General features: G+C 44.3%; 1 pseudogene across 1 annotated transcript in view; it reads right to left on the bottom strand.

Moving 5' to 3' along the window:
* LOC311143859 (conserved oligomeric Golgi complex subunit 3-like) overlaps positions 1-17,824 on the bottom strand; it is a 46,051-nt pseudogene extending 28,227 nt beyond the window's left edge. Inside the window, exons 1-11 of the transcript XR_014615563.1 lie at positions 17,488-17,824; positions 13,312-14,017; positions 13,011-13,176; positions 7,116-7,190; positions 6,882-6,974; positions 6,669-6,794; positions 6,480-6,560; positions 6,319-6,362; positions 5,491-5,617; positions 5,007-5,098; positions 1,000-1,139 (exon numbers count right to left, since the gene is read on the bottom strand). The product of XR_014615563.1 is annotated as a conserved oligomeric Golgi complex subunit 3-like (transcript). The remainder of the gene's footprint in view (positions 1-999; positions 1,140-5,006; positions 5,099-5,490; positions 5,618-6,318; positions 6,363-6,479; positions 6,561-6,668; positions 6,795-6,881; positions 6,975-7,115; positions 7,191-13,010; positions 13,177-13,311; positions 14,018-17,487) is intronic.
* Positions 17,825-18,782: the final 958 nt, after the last annotated feature.

Raw genomic sequence — 18,782 nt, 5'->3', positions numbered from 1 at the left:
ATGTTTCCACCTCCATGTTTGACGGTGGGGATGGTGTTCTTGGGGGTCATAGGCAGCATTCCACCTCCTCCAAACACGGCGAGTTGAGTTGATGCCAAAGAGCTCGATTTTGGTCTCATCTGACCACAACACTTTCACCCAGTTCTCCTCTGAATCATTCAGATGTTCATTGGCAAACTTCAGACGGGCCTGTATATGTGCTTTCTTGAGCAGGGGGACCTTGTGGGCGCTGCAGGATTTCAGTCCTTCACGGCGTAGTGTGTTACCAATTGTTTTCTTGGTGACTATGGTCCCAGCTGCCTTGAGATCATTGACAAGATCCTCCCGTGTAGTTCTGGGCTGATTCCTCACCGTTCTCATGATCATTGCAACTCCACGAGGTGAGATCTTGCATGGAGCCCCAGGCCGAGGGAGATTGACAGTTATTTTGTGTTTCTTCCATTTGCGAATAATCGCACCAACTGTTGTCACCTTCTCACCAAGCTGCTTGGCAATGGTCTTGTAGCCCATTCCAGCCTTGTGTAGGTCTACAATCTTGTCCCTGACATCCTTGGAGAGCTCTTTGGTCTTGGCCATGGTGGAGAGTTTGGAATCTGATTGATTGATTGCTTCTGTGGACAGGTGTCTTTAATACAGGTAACAAACTGAGATTAGGAGCACTCCCTTTAAGAGTGTGCTCCTAATCTCAGCTTGTTACCTGTATAAAAGACACCTGGGAGCCATAAATCTTTCTGATTGAGAGGGGGTCAAATACTTATTTCCCTCATTAAAATGCAAATCAATTTATAACATTTTTGACATGCGTTTTTCTGGATTTTTGTTGTTGTTATTCTGTCTCTCACTGTTCAAATAAACCTACCATTAAAATTATAGACTGATCATTTCTTTGTCAGTGGACAAACGTACAAAATCAGCAGGGGATCAAATACTTTTTCCCCTCACTGTAGCTTGACGGTGAAAGTAACCAGAGGAGGTTCTTTGTATTGTGAGTGACAGTACCGTTGTTGTGAACGTGGTCATCCAGCATCTCATTATTTAGGATGCCACAGAGTTCTGACAGGGTCTCCAGGTGGATAACGTGGATGATGAACGGTCGCAGGACGTCATACAGCGACAGACACAGCTTCTCCAGCAGCCCACTGGAGAGGGGAGGGGTAAGCTCCTTTACTTTTCAACCAGTGAGCAAAATACTCTAGTGAAATGACAGCATGTCCTCTGGGAAATGACAGTATGTCCTCTGGGAAATGACAGTATGTTGAAAATGCATTTCTTCTACAAGAGAGAAACACTAGCTAGTATCTGAGAAGTTTAGATGCATGTTTTCATCTCACTGTGTAGAATTGTACAGCTGCCCGTTGTCAATTCAACAGTAGAGCCATCAGGTGTTGAATGTTGAAAGAAAAAAAAGAAAAAGAAAAAAAGGAAAGAAAATCAAATAAAAGGATTGAGAATACTAACCAGGAAATAGCCATTCATCTGAGCCTTTCCTTCACCTTTCCTAGACTGTACTTATTGTAGTCTAGGTGTGGGTTTGGAAACAGTACTTACTGTAGTCTAGGTGTGGGTTTGGAGACAGGAGACAGTACTTACTCTAGTCTAGGTGTGGGTTTGGAGACAGTACTTACTCTAGTCTAGGTGTGGGTTTGGAAACAGTACTTACTGTAGTCTAGGTGTGGGTTTGGAGACAGTACTTACTCTAGTCTAGGTGTGGGTTTGGAAACAGTACTTACTGTAGTCTAGATGTGGGTTTGGAGACAGTACTTACTGTAGTCTAGGTGTGGGTTTGGAGACAGTACTTACTGTAGTCTAGGTGTGGGTTTGGAGACAGTACTTACTCTAGTCTAGGTGTGGGTTTGGAGACAGTACTTACTGTAGTCTAGGTGTGGGTTTGGAGACAGTACTTACTCTAGTCTAGGTGTGGGTTTGGAGACAGGAGACAGTACTTACTGTAGTCTAGGTGTGGGTTTGGAGACAGGAGACAGTACTTACTGTAGTCTAGGTGTGGGTTTGGAGACAGGAGACAGTACTTACTGTAGTCTAGGTGTGGGTTTGGAGACAGTACTTACTCTAGTCTAGGTGTGGGTTTGGAGACAGTACTTACTCTAGTCTAGGTGTGGGTTTGGAGACAGTACTTACTGTAGTCTAGGTGTGGGTTTGGAGACAGTACTTACTGTAGTCTAGGTGTGGGTTTGGAGACAGGAGACAGTACTTACTGTAGTCTAGGTGTGGGTTTGGAGACAGGAGACAGTACTTACTGTAGTCTAGGTGTGGGTTTGGAGACAGGAGACAGTACTTACTGTAGTCTAGGTGTGGGTTTGGAGACAGTACTTACTCTATTCTAGGTGTGGGTTTGGAGACAGTACTTACTCTAGTCTAGGTGTGGGTTTGGAGACAGTACTTACTCTAGTCTAGGTGTGGGTTTGGAGACAGTACTTACTCTAGTCTAGGTGTGGGTTTGGAGACAGGAGACAGTACTTACTCTAGTCTAGGTGTGGGTTTGGAGGCAGTACTTACTCTAGTCTAGGTGTGGGTTTGGAGACAGGAGACAGTACTTACTCTAGTCTAGGTGTGGGTTTGGAGACAGTACTTACTCTAGTCTAGGTGTGGGTTTGGAGACAGGAGACAGTACTTACTCTAGTCTAGGTGTGGGTTTGGAGACAGGAGACAGTACTTACTCTAGTCTAGGTGTGGGTTTGGAGGCAGTATATAATAATAATAATAATATGCCATTTAGCAGACGCTTTTATCCAAAGCGACTTACAGTCATGCGTGCATTCTTTTTTTTTTTTTTGTGTATGGGTGGTCCCGGGGATCGAACCCACTACCTTGGCGTTACAAGCGCCGTGCTCTACCAGCTGAGCTACAGAGGACCACAGGTTTGGAGACAGGAGAGAGTACTTACTCTAGTCTAGGTGTGGGTTTGGAGACAGGAGACAGTACTTACTGTAGTCTAGGTGTGGGTTTGGAGACAGGAGACAGTACTTACTGTGGTCTAGATGTGGGTTTGGAGACAGTACTTACTCTAGTCTAGGTGTGGGTTTGGAGACAGTACTTACTCTAGTCTAGGTGTGGGTTTGGAGACATTACTTACTGTAGTCTAGGTGTGGGTTTGGAGACAGTACTTACTCTAGTCTAGGTGTGGGTTTGGAGACATTACTTACTGTAGTCTAGGTGTGGGTTTGGAGACAGTACTTACTCTAGTCTAGGTTTGGGTTTGGAGACAGTACTTACTCTAGTCTAGGTGTGGGTTTGGAGACAGGAGACAGTACTTACTCTAGTCTAGGTGTGGGTTTGGAGACAGGAGACAGTACTTACTGTAGTCTAGGTGTGGGTTTGGAGACATTACTTACTCTAGTCTAGGTGTGGGTTTGGAGACAGTACTTACTCTAGTCTAGGTTTGGGTTTGGAGACAGTACTTACTCTAGTCTAGGTGTGGGTTTGGAGACAGGAGACAGTACTTACTCTAGTCTAGGTGTGGGTTTGGAGACAGGAGACAGTACTTACTGTAGTCTAGGTGTGGGTTTGGAGACAGTACTTACTCTAGTCTAGGTGTGGGTTTGGAGACAGTACTTATTCTAGTCTAGGTGTAGGTTTGGAGACAGGAGACAGTATTTACTCTAGGTGTAGGTTTGGAGACAGGAGACAGTACTTACTCTAGTCTAGATGTGGGTTTGGTGACAGTACTTACTCTAGGTGTGGGTTTGGAGACAGGAGACAGTACTTACTCTAGTCTAGGTGTGGGTTTGGAGACAGGAGACAGTACTTACTGTAGTCTAGGTGTGGGTTTGGAGACAGTACTTACTCTAGTATAGGTGTGGGTTTGGAGACAGTACTTATTCTAGTCTAGGTGTAGGTTTGGAGACAGGAGACAGTATTTACTCTAGGTGTAGGTTTGGAGACAGGAGACAGTACTTACTCTAGTCTAGATGTGGGTTTGGTGACAGTACTTACTCTAGGTGTGGGTTTGGAGACAGGAGACAGTACTTACTCTAGTCTAGGTGTGGGTTTGGAGACAGGAGACAGTACTTACTGTAGTCTAGGTGTGGGTTTGGAGACAGTACTTACTCTAGTATAGGTGTGGGTTTGGAGACAGGAGACAGTACTTACTCTAGTCTAGATGTGGGTTTGGAAACAGTACTTACTCTAGTCTAGGTGTGGGTTTGGAGACAGTACTTACTCTAGTCTAGGTGTGGGTTTGGAGACAGGAGACAGTACTTACTGTAGTCTAGGTGTGGGTTTGGAGCCAGTACTTACTCTAGTCTAGGTGTGGGTTTGGAGACAGGAGACAGTACTTACTGTAGTCTAGGTGTGGGTTTGGAGCCAGGAGACAGTACTTACTCTAGTCTAGATGTGGGTTTGGAGACAGTACTTACTCTAGTCTAGGTGTTTGGTTTGGAGACAGGAGACAGTACTTACTGTAGTCTAGGTGTGGGTTTGGAGACAGGAGACAGTACTTACTGTAGTCTAGGTGTGGGTTTGGAGACAGGAGACAGTACTTACTGTAGTCTAGGTGTGGGTTTGGAGCCAGTACTTACTCTAGTCTAGGTGTTTGGTTTGGAGCCAGGAGACAGTACTTACTGTAGTCTAGGTGTGGGTTTGGAGCCAGGAGACAGTACTTACTGTAGTCTAGGTGTGGGTTTGGAGCCAGGAGACAGTACTTACTGTAGTCTAGATGTGGGTTTGGAAACAGTACTTACTCTAGTCTAGGTGTGGGTTTGGAGACAGGAGACAGTACTTACTCTAGTCTAGATGTGGGTTTGGAAACAGTACTTACTCTAGTCTAGGTGTGGGTTTGGAGACAGTACTTACTGTAGTCTAGGTGTGGGTTTGGAGACAGGAGACAGTACTTACTGTAGTCTAGGTGTGGGTTTGGAGACAGGAGACAGTACTTACTGTAGTCTAGGTGTGGAGACAGTACTTACTGTAGTCAAGGTGTGGGTTTGGAGACAGGAGACAGTACTTACTGTAGTCTAGGTGTGGGTTTGGAGACAGGAGACAGTACTTACTGTAGTCTAGGTGTGGGTTTGGAGAAGAACTCAGCGTAGAGCCGGTGCTCATCCTGACAGACATGAACCATGAAGGCACAGCCACTACGCACCTGGGAGGAGAACACAGGACAAACAGACAACATTAGCACTGGCAAAACATGAAGGCTTCTCAGATAATATTATTTAATTTCTGTAATGTGTTTGTACAGCATCTATGTAATTGTATCTGACAAATACAATCAATCAATCACACGTGAATGGATCTGAGTAAAATAGTGTGATCTTACTAATGCACAGCGGTCCTTGTTGTTTAACAGAGTGTGATCTCACTAATGCACAACGGTCCTTGTTGTTTAACAGAGTGTGATCTCACTAATGCACAACGGTCCTTGTTGTTTAACAGAGTGTGATCTCACTAATGCACAGTGGTCCTTGTTGTTTAACAGAGTGTGATCTCACTAATGCACAACGGTCCTTGTTGTTTAACAGAGTGTGATCTCACTAATGCACAGTGGTCCTTGTAGTTTTGGCTGGTCAGGTCCGTAATGGTGGCTGTGATGCCGGGCCTGAGGAGCTGCTCTCTCTGGTCCAGGTAGCACTGGTGGATCTCCTCCAACAGCTGATGGTACCTGGGGATGACAGAACATGAGCAGGAATTACACATCGATGACAGAACATGGGCAGGAATTACACATCGATGACAGAACATGGGCAGGAATTACACATCGATGACAGAACATGAGCAGGAATTACACATCGATGACAGAACATGAGCAGGAATTACACATCGATGACAGAACACGGGCAGGAATTACACATCGATGACAGAACATGAGCAGGAATTACACATCGATGACAGAACATGGGCAGGAATTACACATCGATGACAGAACATGAGCAGGAATTACACATCGATGACAGAACATGGGTAGGCATTACACATCGATGACAGAACATGAGCAGGAATTACACATCGATGACAGAACATGGGCAGGAATTACACATCGATGACAGAACATGAGCAGGAATTACACATCGATGACAGAACATGGGCAGGAATTACACATCGATGACAGAACACGAGCAGGAATTACACATCGATGACAGAACATGGGCAGGAATTACACATCGATGACAGAACATGAGCAGGAATTACACATCGATGACAGAACATGGGCAGGAATTACACATCGATGACAGAACATGGGTAGGCATTACACATCGATGACAGAACATGGGCAGGAATTACACAAAGATAACAGAACACACCACAGTAGGTGAGATGATCCCGTTAAGCCATGAGCATACAGTACAACAACCCAATACTCACTCAGGGATTCTCTCTGACCGCTGCTCTATTTGTTCAATCAGTGTCTGAAAGAACAATCACTATTATTCATCTCTAGAAAGACAACACAACATTTTGTACCGAAAGGATGGCTTAGCAATTTTATGGTAATTCCAACAGAAGAAATAAATAATGATACTCACTCTGACTTTGGGTGCAGCAGCTCTGAACTTGACATGGCACAATGTGAAGGCATTGTCTGCGTTAGCTAGACCCAATGGATCCTGAAATAAAAATATATTTTAAGTCAGACAGACAACTCAAGACAGTTGATTGTGTCCCAGTACCAAGTCAAAATCCATAATAGAAAGTGGCCGAGGAGTTTTTCCTACCCTTTTTGTTAACTGGCCGGTGAGATTCTGCATAGTGTTCACAGTGTGAGTCTTCATGAAGTGCATGGCTTTAGACAGACATTGTTTGAACTTTGTGAGATACACTGGGTAGTCCTTAAAGTTTGGCTGAAAAAAAAGTAAGTATTCAGACAATGATGACACAGCTCTGCAGTAGAATACACACTTTCCATTGTGGGCTGAAAATATACTTACATGGGAAGAAACATACTCTATGCAGTCATCCAATTTCCAAAGCATTGGTATAAATCCTTCACTGTTTACAGACAGTGTGGGTGAGTTTAATTTCTGCAGAGACAGAGCGAGAATGAACTTTTGCAAGGCTCGAGTCAGGAAAAAGATTAACCTTCAGCGACATTTGCTAAAGGATTTCAAATGCCACAGAAAGGAGGATGGGTACAGGGTATAATAAATAAATAAACAGCGAACCCTGTTGATGTTCTCCAACTCGTTGATGTAGGAAAGCTTCCGCTGTATGCTCTCAGCCAGATCCACCAGCTCTGACTGTTTAAGAGAAAACGATCTGTTGGCAGGGAACTAGGATTTTCATAACAGGCTGACATTTCATGTCTGACGTTTTATTCCATTACGAATGGAAACAGGTCCATACTACTATGTTCTGTTGGTACCTTTCGTGCCTCTTTTTTTTTTTTTTTTTTTCATTTAGCAGACGCTCTTATCCAGAGCGACTTACATGAGCAATTAGGGTTAAGTGCCTTGCTCAAGGGCACATCGACAGATCTTTCACCTAGTCGGCTCGGGGATTAGAACCAGCGACCTTTCGGTTACTGGCACAACGCTCTTAACCACTAAGCTACCTGCCGCAGTCACATAGCCTACATGTACAGTACCAGTCAAAAGTTTGGACACACCTACTCATTCAAGGGTTTTTCTTTATTGTTTACATTGTAGAATAATAGTGAAGACATCAAAACTATGAAATAACACATATGGAATCATGTAGTAACCAAAAAAGTGTTAAACAAAGATTCTTCAAACAGCCACCCTTTGCCTTGATAGCTTTGCACACTCTTGGCATTCTCTCAACCAGCTTCACCTGGAATGCTTTTCCAACAGTCTTGAAGGAGTTCCCACATATGCTGAGTACTTCTTGGCTGCTTTTCCTTCACTCTGCCGTCCGACTCATCCCAAACCATCTCAATTGGGTTGAGGTCGGGGGATTGCGGAGGCCAGGTCATCTGATGCAGCACTCCATCGCTCTCCTTCTTGGTAAAATAGCCCTTACACAGCCTGGAGGTGTGTTGGGTCATTGTCTTGTTGAAAACACTTTCTCGTGCATGCTTTACGGTGGGAAATACACATGCGGAGATCATCATATCACCCACACCGCGTTTCACAAAGACACAAAGGTTGGAACCAAAAATCTCAAATTTGGACTCCAGACCAAAGGACACATTTCCACCGGCCTAATGTACATTGCTCGTGTTTCTTGGCCCAAGCAGGTCTCTTCTTCTTATTGGTGTTTCTTTGTAGCAATTTGACCATGAAAGCCTGATTCACACAGTCTCCTCTGAAAGGTTGATGTTGAGATGTGTCCGTTACTTGAACTCTGAAGCATTTTAATTGGGCTGCAATTTCTGAGGCTGGTAACTCTAATGAACTTATCCTCTGCAGCAGAGGTAACTCTGGGTCTTCCATTCCTGTGGCGGTCCTCATGAGAGCCAGTTTCATCATAGCGCTTGATGGTTTTTGCGACTGCACTTGAAAAAACTTTCAAAGTTCTTGACATTTTCCGTATTGACTGACCTTCATGTCTTAAAGTAATGATGGACTGTCATTTCTCTTTGCTTATTTGAGCTGTTCTTGCCATAATATGGACTTGGTCAAATAGGGCTATCTTCTGTATAATGAGTTTGTAACTCATTTTGTACATAATGTTGCTGCTACCGTCTCTTATGACTGAAAAGAGCTTCTGGACATCAGAACAGCGATTACTCACCTTGAACTGGGCGAATACCTTTTCTTTCATGAGTCGGACGAGAGGGATTTGCTCCAGACACCCGACAGGGCCCTCATCCCAGTCATTTGCAGTAGAAAGAAAAGTAGATATCGCAGAAGGAGATCGGGGTACTTGGTAAGGAGCCGGCGACGAGTACCTTTGCCATCGATACTATTGGCCAATTTACAATCGCTTGATAATAAAGTGGATGAACTACAGGCACGAATATCCTACCAACGGGACATTAAAAACTGTAATATCTTATGTTTCACCGAGTCGTGGCTGAATGAAGCTACATGACTGTTCTGCTAGCACAGACTGGAATATGTTCCGGGATTCTTCCGATGGCATTGAGGAGTACACCACATCAGTCACTGGCTTCATCAATAAGTGCATCGATGACGTCGCCCCCACAGTGACCGTACGTACATACCCCAACCAGAAGCCATGGATTACAGGCAACATCCGCACTGAACTAAAGTGTAGAGCTGCCGCTTTCAAGGAGCGGGACTCTAACCCGGACGTTTATAAGAAATCCCGCTATGCCCTCCGACGAACCATCAAACAGGCAAAGCGTAAATACAGGACTAAGATCGAATCGTACTACACCGGCTCCGACGCTCGTCGGATGTGGTAGGGCTTGCAAACTATTACAGACTACAAAGGGAAGCACAGCCACGAGCTGCCCAGTGACACGAGCCTACCAGACGAGCTAAATTACTTCTATGCTCACTTCGTGGCAAATAACACTGAAACATGCATGAGAGCATCAGCTGTTCCGGACGACAGTGTGATCACGCTCTCCGTAGCCGATGTGAATAAGACCTTTAAACAGGTCAACATTCACAAGGCCGCAGGGCCAGACTGATTACCAGGACGTGTACTCCGAGCATGCGCTGACCAACTGGCAAGTGTCTTCACTGACATTTTCAACTTCTCCCTGTCTGAGTCTGTAATACCAACATATTTCAAGCAGACCACCATATTCCCTGTGCCCAAGAACATTAAGGTAACCTGCCTAAATGACTACTGAACCGTAGCACTCACATCTGTAGCCATGAAGTGCTTTGAAAGGTTGGTCATGGCTCACATCAACACCATAATCCCAAAAACCCTAGAACCACTCCAATATGTATACCGCCCCAACAGATCCACAGATGATGCAATCTCTATTGTGCTCCACACTGCCCTTTCACACCTGGACAAAAGGAACACCTACAGTTGAAGTCGGAAGTTTACATACACTTAGGTTGGAGTCATTCAAATTCGCTTTTCAACCACTCAACAAATGTATTGTTAACAAACTATAGTTTTGGCAAGTCGGCTAGGACATCTACTTTGTGCATGACAAGTAATTTTTCCAACAATTGTTTACAGACAGATTATTTCACTGTATCACAATGGGTCAGAGGTTTTTATACACTAAGTTGACCTGTGCCTTTAAACAGCTTGGACAATTCCAGCTGATTCCAAATGATGTCATGGCTTCTGATAGGCTAATTGACATCATTTGAGTCAATTGGAGGTGTACCTGTCGATGTATTTCAAGGCCTACCTTCAAACTGAGTGCCTCTTTGCTTGACATCATGGGAAAATCAAAAGAAATCAGCCAAGACCTCAGAAAAAAATGTGTAGACCTCCACAAGTCTGGTTCATCCTTGGGAGCAATTTCCAAACGCCTGAAGGTACCACGTTCATCTGTACAAACAATAGTACGCAAGTATAAACACCATGGGACAATGCAGCCGTCATACCACTCAGGAAGGAGACACGTTCTGTCTCCTAGAGATGAACGTACTTTTGTGCGAAAAGTGCAAATCAATCCCAGAACAACAGCAAAGGACCTTGTGAAGATGCTGGAGGAAACAGGTACAAAAGCATCTATATCCACAGTAAAACGAGTCCTTTATCGACATAACCTGAAAGGCCACTCAGCAAGGAAGAAGTCACTGCTCCAAAACCGCCATAAAAAAGCCAGACTACGGTTTGCAACTGCACATGGGGACAAAGATCGTACTGTTTGGAGAAATGTCCTCTGGTCTGATGAAACAAAAATAGAACTGTTTGGCCATAATGACCATCGTTATGTTTGGAGGAAAAAGGGGGGACTTGCAAGCCGAAGAACACCATCCCAACCGTGAAGCGCGGGGGTGGCAGCATCATGCTGTTGGGGTGCTTTGCTGCAGGAGGGACTGGTGCACTTCACAAAATAGATGGCATCATGAGGAAGGAAAATTATGTGGATATATTGAAGCAACATCTCAAGACATTAGTCAGGAAGTTAAAGCTTGGTCGCAAATGGGTCTTCCAAATGGACAATGACCCCAAGCATACTTCAAAAGTTGTGGTAAAATGGCTTAAGGACAACAAAGTCAAGGTATTGGAGTGGCCATCACAAAGCCCTGACCTCAATCCTATAGAAAATGTGTGGGCAGAACTGAAAAAGGGTGTGCGAGCAAGGAGGCCTACAAACCTGACTCAGTTACACCAGCTCTGTCAGGAGGAATGGGCCAAAATTCACCCCACTTATTATGGGAAGCTTGTGGAAGGCTACCCAAAACATTTGTCCCAAGTTAAACAATTTAAAGGCAATGCTATCAAATACTAACTGAGCGTATGTAAACTTCCGACCCACTGGGAATGTGATGAAAGAAATAAAAGCTGAAATAAATCACTCTCTCTACTATTATTTGGACATTTCACATTCTTATAAATAAAGTGGTGATCCTAACTGACCTAAAACAGGGAATTTTTACTAGGATTAAATGTCAGGAATTGTGAAAAACTGAGTTTAAATGTATTTGGCTAAGGTGTATGTAAACTTCCGACTTCAACTGTATGTGAGAATGCTGTTCATTGACTACAGCTCAGCGTTCAATACCATAGTGCCCTCAAATCCTGGGACTAAACACCTCCCTCTGCAACTGGATCGTGGACTTCCTGATGGGCCGCCCCCAGGTGGTAAAGGTAGGTAACAACACATCCGCCACGCTGATCCTCAACACGGGGGCCCCTCAGGGGTGCGTTCTCAGTCCCCTACTGTACTCCCTGTTCACTCATGACTGAATGGCCAGGCACGACTCCAACACCATCATTAAGTTTGCCGATGACACAACAGTGGTAGGCCTGATCACCGACAACGACGAGACAGCCTATAAGGAGGAGGTCAGAGACCTGGCAGTGTGGTGCCAGGACAACAACCTCTCCCTCAATGTGATCAAGACGAAGGAGATGATTGTGGACTACAGGAAAAGAAGGAGGACAGAGCACGCCCCCATTCTCAACGACAGGGCTGTAGTGGAGCAGGTTGAGAGCTTCAAGTTCCATGGTGTCCACGTCACCAACAAACTATCATGGTCCAAGCACACCAAGACAGTCGTGAAAAGGGCACGACAAAACCTAAGGAGACTGAAAAGATTTGGCATGGGTCCTCAGATCCTCAAAAGGTTCTACAGCTGCACCAACGAGAGCATCCTGACTGGTTGCATCACTGCCTGGTATGGCAACTGCTCGGCCTCCGACCGCAAGGCACTACAGAGGGTAGTGCGTACGGCCCAGTACATCACTGGAGCCAAGCTTCCTGCCATCCAGGACCTCTATACCAGGCGGTCAGAGGAAGGCCCTAAAAATTGTCAAAGACTCCAGCCACCCTAGTCATAGACTGTTCTCTCTGCTACCGCACAGCAAGTGGTACCGGAGCACCAAGTCTAGGTCCAAGAGGCTTCTAAAGAGCTTCTACCCCCAAGCCATAAGACTCCTGAACATCTAATCAAATGGCTACCAGACTATATGCATTGCCCCCCCCCCCCCTCCCCTTTTACGCTGCTGCTACTCTCTGTTTATTATCTATGCATAGTCACTTTAATAACTCTACCTACATGTACATATTACCTCAATTACCTCGACTCCCTGTATTTAGCCTCGCTATGGTTATTTTTACTGCTGCTCTTTAATTATATGTTATTTTTATTTCGTATTATTTTATATAGTATTTTTTTGTAATTTATTGGGTATTCTTTCTTTAAACTGCATTGCTGGTTAAGGGCATGTAGGTAAGCATTTCACTGTAATGTCTACACCTGTTGTATTCGGTGCATATGACAAATAACATTTGATTTGATTTGATAGGGTGGCTATTTGAAGAATCTCAAATATAAAATATTTGGATTTGTTTAACACTTTTTTGGTTACTACATGATTCCATGTGTTATTTCATAGTTTTGATGTCTTCACTATTATTTTACAATGTAGAAAATAGTAAAAATCTAGAAAAACCCTTGAATGAGTAGGTGTGTCCAAACTTTTGACTGGTACTGTAGGTTCTCTGACACAGTCACATAGCCTACATATAAGTGGTCCCCTACCTGTTCTTTGAGGAGCTGTTCACAGGCCTCATGGAGGGTTCCTGTCTTGTTGGACACAAAGAGGTACTGCTTCTGCAGAGAGTCCAGGTGTTCTAGAGCAGCATTCACGTCATTCAGAATAGCATCACATTGCTCCTGATAATAATTGAGATGGTCTCTGGTTTTCCTGCAGGAGTAACACACACGATACATTCCATTCCATTCCCCAAAGATATAGATCTAATGCAGCGTACTCTGTGTGTATAAATGTACTTTCAATTTGAGAGATCAGCAAGTGGCAAGGCATGAACATCAAGCTCACATGTGCTTAGCTCTTTCACCCTGATCCATTTGTGTCTGTAGCTTCAAAAACCAGGAGAAAAACTGCAGAGCAAAGAACACCAAAATGATAAACCTTTGACCAAGATAGCTAGCTAACTACACAACAAACTAACACATGCAACATTCACGTGATATGAAAAATAGTAGACAGTACACTTGAGGCATGTAATGACACTGTGTACGTGTGTGTATGCCTCGGGGAGTAGTAGCATTGACATGTAACGTAAAGCAACAGTCTCTATCCTCTCATTCTCGAGACCAAGCATTTGAAAGCCCTTGAGCAGGACATCTTCTGTGGAGGCTGGCGCAGTTGTCGTGAATGAAGACCGCAGAGAGCAGGACATCTTCTGTGGAGGCTGGCGCAGTTGTCGTGAATGAAGACCGCAGAGAGCAGGACATCTTCTGTGGAGGCTGGCGCAGTTGTCGTGAATGAAGACCGCAGAGAGCAGGACATCTTCTGTGGAGGCTGGCACAGTTGTCGTGAATGAAGACCGCAGAGAGCAGGACGTCTTCTGTGGAGGCTGGCGCAGTTGTCGTGAATGAAGACCGCAGAGAGCAGGACATCTTCTGTGGAGGCTGGCACAGTTGTCGTGAATGAAGACCGCAGAGAGCAGGACGTCTTCTGTGGAGGCTGGCGCAGTTGTCGTGAATGAAGACCGCAGAGAGCAGGACATCTTCTGTGGAGGCTGGCACAGTTGTCGTGAATGAAGACCGCAGAGAGCAGGACATCTTCTGTGGAGGCTGGCGCAGTTGTCGTGAATGAAGACCGCAGAGAGCAGGACATCTTCTGTGGAGGCTGGCGCAGTTGTCGTGAATGAAGACCGCAGAGAGCAGGACGTCAGGCTACACAAGTCCTCAATGGAGCTTGAATTAGACCAGCAAATGGCACAATCAATACAATCCTGTCATAGATCTCAAAATGCTAAACAGTTAAGCTAGCTAAGGTTAGCTACCGGGTTTGAGCGGTTAACTACAATGACATTGGCATGACATGAGCCACTTATGATATGCTGACTTCAACACTTGGCCTGGTATGTTAGTGAGAGTTATCTAGCCTATGGCAAGTGGCTAACTAGTTAGCCTAGCTGGCTAGTGGCTACAAAGTAAAGACTCACGCAACGACGTGGCAGACAGTAACATTGGCTAGCTAACGTAGATATTTGAGCTGGCAGCTAGATAGGTTGAGTTGTGACACTAGATAATGTTATGATCCGCAAGTCCGTCCTGACAATCCTACAATGAAGTCAATCTATTTGCTTTCTGGGATGGATCTTTGCACCTGTCAACTAGCTTCTAAGTCAGGGGTGTCAAACGTCCGGCCCGCGGGCCGGATCAGGCCCGCAAACGGGTTTAATCCGGCCCGCGAGATGATTTTGTAAAGTATAAAAATGAGCTGCAATTTTTCAATAAAATAAACAGCGCTTCCAATTGTGTCCACTGGATGCCGCAATATAAATTTTGTTAAGCAAGCAAACTGTTTATACCGGGGCAGAGCAAATAGGTCAAGCAAGTGCAGCCAGTCTGGATGAGCTACTTTGTTTTGCCCGCGATATTTATTACGGCTTCTACTTTTAACATTATGTGCTTTGGCACCCTCATTGCCCCAATATGTCTCTGTCAAAAAAGAGAAAAGTGGACGCAGAGTGCAGAGTGTTCCAAGAAAAATTGTCATCCTTCTATTTATTCACGGAATTGAATGGGAAAGCTGTATGTTTGGTGTGTTCACAGCATGTTGCATTGCTGAAAGAATATAACCTTCGTCGCCACTATGTGAGTCTTCATGCCGACAAATATGACAACTTTCAAGGACAGCGGAGAAGAGAGAAGGTGAATGAACTGTTGGCGGGTCTGAAGAAACAGCAGTCTGTGTTTACTCACAGCCGAGACATCAGTGACGCTGCAGTGAAAGCTAGCTACCTCATTGCTAATGAAATCGCAGTGGCTTCAAAACCATTTAGTGAGGGTGAATTTGTAAAAACATGCATGATGAAGGCAGCAGAGATTGTGTGCCCTGAAAAGCACCAGGCTTTTGCAAATATCAGCCTGACAAGAAACACAGTTGCAGACAGGATTTCCGATCTTTCAGTGGATTTGGACAGCCAGTTGAAGCAAAAAGTAAAGTCATTTATTGCGTTTTCGGTTGCAATTGATGAAAGCACGGACATTACAGATGTTGCACAACTGGCCATTTTCATCCGCGGAGTTGATGACACATTGACCGTCACCGAGGAGTTCGTGGAGTTGGTGCCGATGACAGATACAACGACAGCAGCTGATATTTTCACTGCACTCGTCGGCGCGCTGGACAGGGTCGGAGTGGACTGGTCCCGCGCTGTCAGCCTGGCTACAGATGGTGCGCCCTCAATTATCGGGAAAAAAGCAGGCGTTGTGACAAAGTTCAGAGAGAAAGTGCAATCTGCAAATGGAGGACGTGATTTTTGGACTTTTCACTGTATTTTGCACCAGGAGGCTTTGTGTTGCAAGTCATTAAAGATGGATAACGTCATGAAGGTGGTCATCCAAACTGTTAATTTCATCCGATCCAGAAGCCTGAATCACCGTCAGTTTGACAGCCTTCTCAGAGAGAAAGACCACATCTATGGCCTGCCATACCACACTGAGGTAAGATGGTTAAGCCGAGGTGCTGTGCTGAGGCGTTTCTTTTGATTTACGAGAAGAAATTTAACAGTTCATGGAAGAAAAGGGCAAACCAGTGTTAGAATTTAATTCCGCAGAATGGATGCAGGACCTTGCATTTATGGTGGATGTTACAGAGCACCTGAATAACTTGAACAAACAGCTGCAAGGGCGCAAGAAAGTTGCCACGCAGTATTATGACAGCATACGTTCTTTCAAGTTGAAGCTGTCATTGTGGGAGACGCAACTCGCCGGTGGTGATGCAGCTCACTTCCCCTGTCTGAAAAATGTGTGCGCGACCCAACATGTGGCAGACATGAAGCGGTTCAAAGATAAAATAACGGGACTGTTAAGGGAGTTTGAGCAACGCTTTCAGATTTTTGGTGAACTGGAGAAAGACTTCAACGTTTTTTGTTCGCCATTCACCATGAATCCCTCTGATCTGCCCGTCAGCATCCAACTTGAAATAATAGACTTGCAGTGTGACTCGGATTTGAAGGGCAAATTTGCCGCAGCTGGCTTGGACACATTTTATCAGAATCTCTTGCCAGGTTACCCCAACTTGACAGCCCTCGCTGCAAAACTGTTGTGCATGTTTGGAACCACATATCTTTGTGAGCAAGTTCTCTGTAATTAGCATAAATAAAACAAAGCTGCGCTCAAGGCTCACGCACAAGCACTTGAATCACATCCTGAAGTTGGCTGCCACTCAGGATGTGACGCCTGATATTGATGCGCTGGTGAAAGCTAAAAGATGCCAGGTATCAGGAGTCAAATAAACTATGCAACCCCACTTAAAGTGCTGCATGAGACACCCTGATATAGTTCTGTGATCTGTGATATACTTCTGTGAATCACTGAGGCATTGTGTGTTTGTGTGTTGTTTGTCCTCAGAATTTCAAATAACTTGAGGTGTTTTATGATTAATAGTGATGTTGTGCTTTTGGACACACTGTCCTCAGGCTCCAGCTTTATGTTTATATGTTTTTATGTTGATGTGCTATTGTTTTTAATTGATTTTATTTTATTTGTATATTTAACCTATTCTTGACTCTGTGGTTCTTGCACTTGTTTGGGGAACAGGATTTCATTATTTGTATCTACATTTCTGCCTGAGAAATGACACCCTGATATAGTTCTGTGATCTGTGAAACAGTTATGTGAATCACTGAGGCATTGTGTGTTTGTGTGTTATTTTTCTTTAGAATTTTCAAATAAACTTCAGGTGTTTTATGATTAATAGTGATGTTGTGCTTGTACTATTTTGGACACACTGTCCTTAGGCTCCAGCTTTATGTTTTATGTTGATAGTATTAAAACAAACAAAAAAATCTGAAGTTGTTGTTTTTAAGTTATATATATACCATGATTTTACCGGTCCGGCCCACTTGGGAATAGATTTTCCTCCATGTGGCCCCTGAGCTAAAATGAGTTTGACACCCCTGTTCTAAGTGCTAGTTTAGCTAGGTTGTTAGCATTAGCAAGCAGTTAGCCAGCTAACGCCTGTCTCGCAGCTCACCTCTGCGGGAATAGAGAGAGTTTCAGATGCAGCTCGGATGTCCAGAACTGAGTCCGTTTGTTTATCTGTCAGAGGAGCCATGGCATCTGTCCGCCGGTCCCACTGTGACAGTTTTTCACGCCTTTCTTTATCTGTCAGATCCGGGAGAGAATGGTCTGTGGACCCCATCATCATCCTCCTCAGCAACATCCAACGTCAGCACGGTCGTCACTAGTTACCACAGCCACAAAGTCATAAACCCCGCCTATTTCTGCTATTTATCTTCTTAAAATTTGATTTTAAACTTAACCTTAACCCTAACCTTAACCACACTGATAACCTTATGCCTTAACCTTAAATGAAGACAAAAATCTAGTGGAAACCCGTCAGCAGCAGACTAGTTCCTGTTCAGGAAAAAGGGCGGAGTTCCAAAAAGGGGGAGGACTCTGACTACAGCATCCAATGGTATGACTACTTTCAGAACACATGCAGACTTCATTGGTAGAAACATTGAAAGGCATAAAACGTTGCACACAAAAATAAAGGCGATACTTGAGTGCTTATGCTGAGGTATAATTTAGTGAACAGTGTTTTTCGACGCAGTTGCCATGTCTGTAACATTGAGGACACTCTTTGACATTGTTTCACCAAACAGAGAAATGACAACCCAAAGCATCAATTTGCATGACAGCACAGAAGCACTCACTGCTGTTGCCCATCGCTCCTAGAACTAGTTTTATTATAATATATTTTGGTATCTTCCACCTGGGTGGCAGATACCCAAGAATTCTCCACTCCAGGTGGAGTTGAGTTGAGAAATCTTGGCTTACCTAGAGTATGTGGACAACTACAAATACCTAGGTGTCTGGTTAGACTGTAAACTCTCCTTCCAGACTCACATTAAGAATCTCCAATCCAAAGTTAAATCTAGAATCGGCTTCCTATTTACTCATGCTGCCAAACATGCCCTCGTAAAACTGACTATCCTACCGATCCTTGACTTCGACGATGTCATTTACAAAATAGCCTTCAACACTCTACTCAGCAAATTGGATGTAGTCTATCACAGTGCCATCCGTTTATCGCACTGCTTCATCTTGGCCAGGTCGCAGTTGTAAATGAGAACTTGTTCTCAACTGGCTTACCTAGTTAAATAAAGGTGAAATAAAAATAAAAATAAAATAAAGACAATGTTGCAATGTGTAATGTGTAGGTAGAATGTAATGTGTGTGTTGTACCTGCGACCATAGAGAGACCGTGACATATACCACTAGGTGGAGCCCTGGATCTAATTTTCCATCCAATAACTGATTTTT

The sequence above is a fragment of the Coregonus lavaretus genome, assembly GCF_964263955.1.
Source record: "Coregonus lavaretus genome assembly, chromosome: 16".
NCBI lineage: Eukaryota > Metazoa > Chordata > Actinopteri > Salmoniformes > Salmonidae > Coregonus > Coregonus lavaretus.
The sequence above is the reverse complement of the archived record's forward strand: the minus strand, read 5'-3'. Positions and strand labels throughout refer to the sequence as shown.